Genomic DNA, 10,951 nt, shown 5'->3' on the forward strand with positions numbered 1-10,951 from the left:
AAGTAGATAAATAGACAGACTGTTTTAGAGAGAGAGAGAGAGAGAGAGAGAGAGAGAGAGAGACTTAAAATGAACAGATAAGGCACAGATAAAAAGAAACACAAAATATAGAAAGAAGAGAAGGTTAAGATGGCAGAACAGAAAAGAAATATGAAAAAAATGTCGCGAGAAAAACAAGCAAGAAAAGAAAAGGAAAGGGTAAAATTCAAGCCAAGACTGTGTAACACAATATTCTCTTCTCCGTTGCGTCAGGAGAAAAGATAAATTGAACAAGCAGTGTGAGGTGACATAAGGTAAAGTGAAGGGTGAGGAGAAAGGTACGAAGAGGTGAAGAAGAAGAAGTAGTATATTCGAGGTGATGAAAGAAAAGGTGAGACATAAGAAAGGTGAAATAGAATGTGAAGTGGAAAGTAGAAACTGAAAAAGAAGGTGAACCAGAAGGTAGGTGAAATATATGAAACAAGATAGGAGGTGCAGCAGAAAACGAAGAAGAAGACAAGGGTAAGTGAAACAGAAGATTAGGGAAAAGATAAAGGAAAGGAAAGCAGAAGATGAAGCAGAAAGCGGGAGGAGGTGAATCAGAAAGCAGCAGAAAGGAAGGCAGAAGGGTGACTGAAAATGGAAAGTGAAAGGTGAGAGTGAAGCAGAAGATACGAAAAGATAGGAAAAGGTCAAACAGAATCTAGGAGGAGCGAAGAAGAGAAGGAGGTTAAACAGAAGAGGTGAAGAAGAAGTTAAGAGGAGGTGAAGGAGAAGGTAGGAAGAAATGAAACAGAAGATAAAGCAGCGGGCAGTGGGAAGTTAAGAAGAAAGTAGGAAATGAAACAGCAGGTAGGAAGAGGGGAAGAAAACGGTAAAGGTAAAGAGAACATAAGATCAATATATATGTGTGTGTGTGTGTGTGTGTGGGGGGTCTTGTATGATGGTAGTGTGTGACTTGAGGAAAATAATGTTGTCCCTTTGTGTGTATATCTTTGACGCACTACCCATCATCACGTCATGCTGTTTGCCTTCCTGAGAAAAGCCTTGATATCAGTAGTTCCCGCTCCTTTGAAAAATAACACACACACCAACGGGCATGTGACATCACACACACACACACACACACACACACAAAGGTGACAGTGAGTGAAGAGGAGCCGTCTATCCCGAATACCCTGCCAGTGAGGACCCGGTACTCAAACACAACACCTTTCACTCACATACACTTACGCAAACACAACGAACACTCTCTCTCTCTCTCTCTCTCTCTCTCTCTCTCTCTCTCTCTCTCTCTCTCTGTTTACACCTACTGACCCATCCACTCACCCACTGCAACACACTCACATCCTCACACGTCCACACACCCACACACTCATCCACTCCCCCCTCCCCCCACACACTCATATACGCGCAGAGATAGATAAAAAGAGCAATAGATAGAAAGGAAGATAGATAAATAGACAGAGAGAAGGGGGACTCGTATGGGTATAGAAACTTCTTGGGCATTAAGTTAATGTTAAATATTGCCTAACCAAAGAAACACACACACACACACACACACACACACACACACACACACACACACACACACACACACTCACAAACATCCACACCCATATGTACACAGAGATGGATAGAAGATAGATAGAGATATAGAGAAAGATAGATAGATAGATAAATAAGAAGATAGAGAGGGAGGAAGGCTCCTGTAAGTATAGAAATTCCTTAGGCCCATAGTTAATAATAAATGTTGCCCAACCAAATAAACACACACACACACACACACACACACACACACACACACACACACACACACACACAAACTATTATTTCAAAGAGTTAACATTAACATCTCTCAATCGATGCATCCATTAGTGCTGAGTAGAATCGTATGTTGCAAGTATGAATATGATAAAGAAAAGCTAATTTACAAGAATATATCAAAGAATTTATTATACAGTCTTACTATACTATGGGAGTCTTCTCTGTCCTGAAATATATTGTTTGACTGAAGCAAAAATATACTGACTGAAACAGACCTTGTGCTGAAGGGGTCATTACACTTTAGGGATCACCTGAGAGTGAGTTAGAGAGAGAGAGAGAGAGAGAGAGAGAGAGAGAGAGAGAGAGAATAGATAGCAACTGAATCATCTCTAGTGAATCCCTTCCTTCCAATGACGCATTTTTCTAGCTCATTTTTGCTGGTACCTTACTATTTCATTAAACTCAAGTCAAACATCTTATAGGGATAGGGGTAAATGGAAGCTGTGTCTATCCCAACCACTTTGAAAATATTTGGACTAAATTTAAGCTTCTGAATGCAGCAAGAATAAGGTGATAATTATGTCATCGAGGTGCAGAACTGAAAGGAAAAGTTCCAAATCTCCACAGGTATCTACCCCTAGTTTTATGATGCAAAATTCTCTGAAGAGCTATACTCCGTTCATTTTAATTTGGCGTAAAATTGACCTCTCTCCATCTTGAATGCTGAGCTGTAGGAATCCAATAACACTAGAATATGATGCTAGACACGAAGAGGTGCTACGGAAAGGACACACAGGCGTAACATTATCTTCTTCTGCTACTGAACTAAAGGAAATAAGCTGCTAAAGGACGATGATCTAGGTCAAGTTAGAGTAAACGAATGATAACTTTCTGACGAATGGCTTACAAGCAATGTGATAGATTAGTAGTGTCTTGACGATTTCATTCTTTAGATGTATGTGAATAGCTTTAGTAATAACTGTGGCTACAACGGTATGTTAAGGAGAAATTATACGGAAAACAAAGAACACCCATTTCACCCATTTCAGGTGAGTAAAATTACATTATGTGACACTTATTATACTTCGATTTCAGACATCTCCTTCTCCCATTCTTCCTCAGCCATTGGACACACACACACACACACACACACACACACACACACACACACACACACACACACACACACACACAGACACACACACACTTCTAAAACTACACATATACATTCTACGAGCATCACCTCTACATACATACACAAACACAGACGCTGTTTTCAACACACACCAACACAAAATTAATACACATACTTTTAGCACACACACACACACACACACACACACACACACACACACACACACACACACACAAAACTAGCAATGAGTGAAGAGGAGCCGTCTATTCCGAATACCCTGTCAGTGAAGATCCGGTACTCAAACACCACGCCTTTCACTCACATACACCTACGCAAACACACACGCGCGTTCTCTCTCTCTCTCTCTCTCTCTCTCTCTCAATTCTTATCCCCCCATCCCCCCCTACACACACAGACATACACACACGCACATATACAAGCAAATACACAGAGGTAGATAGACAGAAAGATAGATAGAACAACGGACAGATAAACAGACAGGCAGACAAATATATAGATAAGGAGATAGATAGATAGACAGATGGATAGACAGATAGACATATATAGACAGACAGAGAGGTAAATTAGATACATATATGGATGGTTAGAGAGAGAGAGAGGTTAGGGGAACTTATATGCCTATAGAAACTCCTTGGGCCTCTGGTTAATGATAAATGCTGCCTACCCAAAGAGACACGAGTGGAGGAAGGACAGAGCCATTTTCCACATAAAGAATTAAATACACCACATAAAGAATTAAATACACGACATACATCCCACATACACCACATAAAGAATTAAATACACGACATACATCCCACATACACCACATAAAGAATTAAATACACCACATAAAGAATTAAATACATCCCACATAAACCACACATACACCACATAAAGAATTAAATACACCCCATTCGCCTGACGCATCTGTTCTATACTGAGCAGATTCGTGTGTTGGAAGCAAGAATACAGGGAGGTCCGTATATAACTCTCCTCTTCCATTCCACTGGGTAGATTTTCGTGTCATAAGGACGGCTCAGTCTATAGTGTCAAAGTCTACCCTGCATCGTTTTTTCATTTCCTACCAGTACTGTTACACCCACGCCCACACCAGCAGACTGAGCCGTTCCCACAACTGATAAGTTACAGCCAAATAAGTTTCATGTGGAGCGCTGTACACGGACTACACTGTTTAGTAAAAAATAAGTTATTTTAGTCTCCTTTACTATTGTAGGTGTCGTCTGTACTGGAATGAATTGAAGTAAAAACATACTGACAGAAACAGACATCGTACTGAAGTGGCTACAGTACCTTAGCTCAGGGCTATTCAACTTCTCCAGCAGAAGGGCCGAATTATGAAACCCAGATTAACAAAAAGGCCAGACATTACTTTTCCTGTAGTTTTCCATTTATCTAAACACTTATCCACAGAAAGAAACGAGATACTGTAGTCATATATCATTTACGTTTATATTTTCCGTTAAACACATAAAAAAGAAAAACGTAAAACTTTCTGCTTTATGCTTGTTTATTTGTTTATTTTTATTCTTCTGAGTCGGTCAGAGGGCCAGACAAAAACGACTCAAGGGCCTGATTTGGCCAGCTGGCCGCCAGTTGAAGAGTCTTGTCTTAGATGCAGCCTGAATATATGTATGAGTTACAGTACTCTCTCTCTCTCTCCCTCTCTCTCTCTCTTTCTCTGTATTTACCTGTCTTAACAAGGAGTAAAACCATAGGCAACTCTAGGCTGTTGCAACCCTCCATCTGACCAAGCACACACCCCCACGTCCCAGCACACCTAAACATGCGCTTAAAGGCCCTCCCCCCATAATCTTTTCTTTTAAAGGTGGGGGTAAGAAAAATGCCCTGAGAACACATAACCTGGGCCCTTCAGCTTCCTTGCGCAGGTAGCACAGAAATCTATGGATTTTTTATTTTACTTTTTCTTAAAAAAAAAAAAAAATACTTAAGACACATCATTCTACCTATCAAGAGGCACCAGTTCACTGTAAGACACATATCAATGTGAAATTTCATGACTCCATACATACTTTCTGAGTCCTCACCAGGAAACGAAATCTCAACGCCCTGCCAGCCTCCCTGCCGCCCAGCTCTACAGAGGGACACCTATTGATCCCGGTGATAACAACTCCCTCCTCTGACTTTGTCAGGTGGATGGTAAAAAGTCTTGACTGGTAATTGGTTTTTAGTGTCATACCATAAACAACTAGTCTCTCTGATGTAATAGCGCAGATGTTATATTAAGACTAGGATATATCTGCACAAGACTTCATTTGTTTCCTTTATGTAAACGATGAAGACTTTGTGACTATAATGATATGTGATGTATAGGAGTTTTACTTAGAACTGAGAATATTCAATTGAGGCAGGCATAAATATTTTAACTTCCATAGCTCGATTTTGGACATTCCTTTCATTATTCCCCCCCCTTCACACACATATACACACATATCGACTGAAATGGACACATTACCCAAACTGGAAGCTCAATGGGGTACAAGCCAAATCATCTTACTATAATGAAAGAGTTTACAATATGAATTACGGGCCATACAGTACATAATGAATCACAGCGAAAATATTACTCAACTGTATTCTACATCCCAATAGAATTAATTCTGTCTGGAATAGCATACAGCAGGGTCGACGAGAAACACAGGATTATACTTTTAAGCAACACTGAGGTAATATTTACATGCACACAAAACTGTACAGTCGATCAACAAATTATCGCACGAAAAAGGGTTACGATGCTATCCTAAATGATCACTACACCTTCTGACGTCCTAAGAATATTAATCTTTTTCTTTTGAAAGTGTACACAAAAACAATATTTCTTATGGATCGGATAATAATTATGACTAGAAATTGTATATGAAGCTGAAATACTGTTGGTGGGTAGAACGAACGGCCTTCTAGCAACATCTGTTGTTTGTGATGTCAGACAATTACTGTACATTCGGAAAGTGGACAGATACTTCTTGAACCGACTGTATGAACAGTATAACTATTGAAATACAAAATAAATGCTGTGCAGTGAAAGGACGACCTGACAGAAGTCCTAAAAGATTTTCCCTTCAAAACTATCACCATGAAATATGGTCAGCTGGCTGTCATGCACTCTGTGCGTCCTGACCGAGTGGAAGGAGTGCTGGGGAAGTTTTACTCAGAATTTTCCTCAGCCGTAGAGTTGTTATGGGGAGGCTATTATTCCAGCTACCTTCCTGCCTAGCTACCTACCTATCTATCTATCTATCTATCTGTCTGTCTATCTATATATCAATTAATGAATCTGTCAGTCAATCAACCACTTGATCAATCTTTAGCAGACACCTTAATTCCAAAAGGGATGACAACAAACTAATTGCTTCCATGTCAGCCGGTCCTTTACCATTACACTGCCCCCTATCCACCTCCCACCCTTCTCTCGTATACCTCTCCACTCCATCCCTCCATCTTCCTCTTTATAAAGCGATGAGACTGAATCCCTGCGTCTACTGAAACTGAGGGTGCACTAGGCATTTCCAGCACAAAAGAAGGTAGGCTGGTAGTGACTGAGGATATCGCACTGCATTCCTTTTCACAGTAAGTTCTCCATAACGTACTCCGGTTTTTATGAAGGCGAAACTTGTCATCTTCTGTACACTGATGCAGGAGGATGATCGCTGGGCATCGATAACTCATCTTGCAATTTGACAATGTTGTATAATCGATATCAAAATTCTTTTCACCCCTCCTGCCTCTCACTCGATGGACTTTGAAACAAGTGTGATGAAACTTCAGCTAAAAACAGATTTGGCACAGATCCATGGCCACATAAATTCATCAGTGTCTGTTGCTGCTGTTCACCACACTGATTTGCAAAGACGTTGGAGAGAGCAGTTGGAGAGGCGACAGTACTTTTGATGTCTACTGAACGTATGCTCATTTCACTCAGTCTTGTCCTAAAATTACCACCTCTCCACCTTGCATGCTTAGTAGTAGGAATAGATTGGCTCTAGAATATGATGCCAGCCACGAAGAAGTGCTATGGAAAACACATACAACCATAATACCGGCTCTTCTGGCAATTACACACGTGATATATGCTACAAAAGGGCAATTACACTCGTAATATATGCAGATGAAAGAACCATAGTGGTAGTTCACACTCCCTTCCTACATACACATATACACATAATTATACACATACTGTATATGCACGCTGGGACAGACTGGCAGACGCACCTATGCATGTAGGTACACACACACACACACACACACACACACACACACACAACATCTCTCTCTCTCTCTCTCGTCCCCAACTTCATCTCAGGCAAGTTTCGTTGTGGGAGTCTGGCGGAACTGTGATTGTCCCGGCACAGGTTTTGTTGGGAGGGCGAGCCACACAAAAGACGGACTGACCACGAGTATACAGATAGATTGATAGGCTGGTAGAAGGGTAGATAGATCGATTGTTAAAGGGATGGATGAACGGATGGGTGGATAGATGGATTGATAGATAGATTGGTGGAGAGGCAGATATAGAATAAAAAATAACTATACTGTGTATATATAAATATATAGAGCGAGAGCGAGAGAGAGAGAGAGAGAGAGAGAGAGAGAGAGAGAGAGAGAGAGAGAGAGAGAGAGATCAATTGATGGATAGGGCTGGTGGCAGTACTGTCAATACAGAGGGTTGTGTGCCCACGTGCAGTTCGTCACAAGGATGTAGTAACTCCATATTGTGCAGTGTTTGTGATGTAGTGGTATTAGAGGTACCGTAGACTGCGAGATAAGGTTAATTTCGTGTGTGTGGTGTGTCGGGAAGATCAAGTAAATATTATCAGCTGAATGATCATGCTAGAGTGTCTCTTGAGTGAGTGGAGAAGTTTTGTTATTTGGGGGACGTGTTATGTGCTGAAGGTGGGGCCGGAGTAAGGAGTGGTTGGAGGAAGCTCTGGGAACTCTTATCTCCGCTGAGACCGAGAGGGCCCTCCCTCCGTGGTAAGGTACAGTATCTTTCTGTGCGGCATGTGATAGGAGTGTAATGTTGTATGATAGTGAGACCTGGGTAACAAAGGAAGAGGATACTCGAAGGCTGAAACGTACAGAAATAACAGTGATTAGATAGATATGTAATGCGTCCTTGAATGTGATTACGATTGAAGAATTGAGAGGAAGGGTGGGACTTGAATGTATTGGTGTTATGATGAGGAGGTTTCGAATGAGATGGTTTGGGAATGTTGAGAGTATGTAGAATGACAACTGGGTGCGGAAGGTGAGAAGTGTGAACGTCAGGGATAGGGATGCGAAAGGCAGACAAAAAAAAAAAAAATCTGGGACGAGGTCATAGAGTGTAACGTCAGCGATAAGAGACTGAATTGGGAAGCTGCCAAAGATCGAGCAGCGTGGAGAGCGGGCATTAGGCGACCAAGGTAGACGCATGTAAACATATCAAAGCCTTTATAAACAAAACCAGGTGATACTATAGATGGACAGATAAGCGGATACTGTTGATAGCCTGGGGGACCCCAAAAAACATACTGGCCAGGAGGTGGCAGGTGTAGATAGATAGATAGATAGAGATGGATCGATGGATGATGAATAAATGAAAGGACAAGTAATTTGTAGATAGATTACGATTGAAGAATTGAGAGGAAGGGTGGGACTTGAATGTATTGGTGTTATGATGAGGAGGTTTCGAATGAGATGGTTTGGGAATGTTGAGAGTATGTAGAATGCCTACATACATGCATAGGTAGATAAATAGATAGGTAGATAGACTGATGATGGAGATATTGATAGATAGACATACTGGTAGATAGATAGATAGACAGATGAAAGATGGATAGATAGATAGATAGATAGATAGATAGACACACTTATGGACAAATGGATCGAAAGATAAATAGATAGACAGATAGACATATAGGTAGGTAAGTAGGTAAATAGGTAGACAGACTGATAAACAGACATGCATATGGCTAAATAGATACAGATAGACAGATAGAGGTTGACAGAGACAGAGACAGACAGATTTTTAGACAGATAAATGATAGAAAGGTAGGCAGGTAGGTAAATAGGTAGGTGGACAGAGAGACAGTCAGAAAATCGACAGTTAGACAGATGGCCGGGTGCACAGACTGACTGACTGATTGACTGGTATTTGGACAGACAGACCAGTAGACAGAAAGACAAATGGGTACATAGACAGGGGTAGATTATAGAAAAAAATAGGCAACTAAATATCCATACATAGATAGAAAAGTTGTTACAGAATGCATTTCATGGTGCTATTACGAGAAGAGAGAGAGAGAGAGAGAGAGAGTTGGAAAAAAATGAAGGACTCTCATGAAAACTAACTCCTGATATTTTCTGGAGCTAGGTGTCTGTGTTATGGTTTTTCTCTGTACTCTCTTGCAGTCCAGATCCTGAGGGGATTCCAGAACCCCCTGAATTAGCGAAACTTTTTGGATGTTAATATGGCAGTGGGATCGGTGTAAATAAATTAAATCATGTGAAGAAAAGAAGAGTGATTAGGAGAGTGTATGTGCGTATGTTGGAAGGGGAAGGGCTAAGAGGAGACAGAGGATGAGATGGAGGGATGGGGTGGAGAGATACATGAATAACGGGGATGAGTTGGAGACAGGATAGCCAGATATCTACATTCTAGTTAGGGAGGTAGCTGTGACGTAGAAAACCCGAAATACTTTATACTTTTTCTGTGATACGTAGTGTTAAACCATTTTTTTTTTTGTTCATTTGCTTTTCTTCCCCCTGTTTATAATATTAAAAATAAAAACCCGGCTAAGAATTAATTTTCACAATCAAAAGAGACCCAGACAGAGCAGAAACAGTAACATCTATAAATGAGGGTCTAAACTGATGGAATTTCTATTTACTTCGGATTAAACAATACAAAAATGATTGCCTTGGAGGTGATTTTTTTTTTTTTTTTTTCATACAAAGCTGGTGGACAGAGTATTGTGTTTCGTGGTTGAGAGGATGTCTAGAAAGTATAATCTTGTTTTTGACTCCAGTGCATCAGTGAATTTTATATTTCAGTGTTCACTTGTTACATGTACTTTACATGTTACATGTACTCCCTCGCCTATTATATGTACTCTCTCACCTCTTAAATATATTCCCACATATGTTACGTGTACTCCCACATCTGTTACATGTACTTCCACACCTGTTACATGTACTTTTCCATTTGTTACATGCACTCCCACACCTGATACATGTACTCCCACACCTGTTACATGTACTCCCACACCTGTTACATGTACTCCCACACCTGATACATGTACTCCCACACCTGTTACATGTGCTCCCTCACCTGTTACATGTACTCTAACCTGTTACACGTACTCTCTGACCTGTTACAACTACTCCCACACCTGTTACATATACTCCCACACCTGTTACATGTACTGTACTCCCAAGCCTGTTACATATACTCCCACACCTGTTACATGTACTCCCACACCTGTTACATGTACTCCCACACCTATTACATATACTCCCACACCTGTTACATGTACCCCCACACCTGTTACATGTACTCCCACATCTGTTACATGTACACTCTCACCTGTTACATGTACTCCCACACCTATTACATATACTCCCACACCTGTTACATGTACCCCCACACCTGTTACATGTACTCCCACATCTGTTACATGTACACTCTCACCTGTTACATGTACTCCCACACCTATTACATATACTCCCACACCTGTTACATGTACCCCCACACCTGTTACATATACTCCCACACCTGTTACATGTACTCCCACACCTGTTACATGTACTCCCACACCTGTTACATGTACTGTACCCCCACACCTGTTACATATACTCCCACACCTGTTACATGTACTCCCACACCTGTTACATGTACTCCCACACCTGTTACATGTACTCCCACACCTGTTACATGTACCCCCACACCTGTTACATGTACCCCCACACCTTTTACATGTACTCCCACACCTGTTACGTGTACTCCCACATCTGTTACATGTACACTCTCACCTGTTACATGTACTCCCT

The sequence above is a fragment of the Coenobita brevimanus genome, chromosome 28, assembly GCF_032717465.1.
Source record: "Coenobita brevimanus isolate Jiangsu-jjx chromosome 28, ASM3271746v2, whole genome shotgun sequence".
In the NCBI taxonomy this organism is placed as follows: domain Eukaryota; kingdom Metazoa; phylum Arthropoda; class Malacostraca; order Decapoda; family Coenobitidae; genus Coenobita; species Coenobita brevimanus.